The 246-nt window shown below is 57.7% G+C and overlaps 1 protein-coding gene across 2 annotated transcripts in view; it reads left to right on the top strand.

Annotated features, from left to right (window-relative positions):
• The window catches only part of SPAG16 (sperm associated antigen 16), a 1,224,108-nt gene that overhangs the window by 259,740 nt on the left and 964,122 nt on the right, over positions 1-246 (top strand). The gene's annotated exons all lie outside the window — the stretch shown is intronic.

The following is a 246-nucleotide window of genomic DNA, read 5'->3' as shown; positions in this document are numbered from 1 at the left end:
GGCCCTTTAAGAAAAAAAAATGAGAAAATACTTGGGACTCGCCCCTCCTGCAGTGGCCTCATGGCTTTGGAAGGTTCATGCAGGGCCTCCCATGTGGTGGGGGGCAACAGGGATCCCTCCCTGCTGGCAGGAGTGGTGAGTCCCAGGGGGTTTTCAGGTTCTTTTTTTGTTAAAAGGCCAGAGCTAGCCCATGGACGGCACCCATGATGGGGCTGGGGGAGCAAGGCGGGGGTCAGGGGGCTTGTG

This window comes from Gavialis gangeticus, unplaced genomic scaffold (assembly GCF_001723915.1).
Source record: "Gavialis gangeticus isolate Ggan-Ray unplaced genomic scaffold, GavGan_comp1, whole genome shotgun sequence".
In the NCBI taxonomy this organism is placed as follows: domain Eukaryota; kingdom Metazoa; phylum Chordata; order Crocodylia; family Gavialidae; genus Gavialis; species Gavialis gangeticus.
This window is presented reverse-complemented; position numbering and strand designations above follow the sequence as displayed.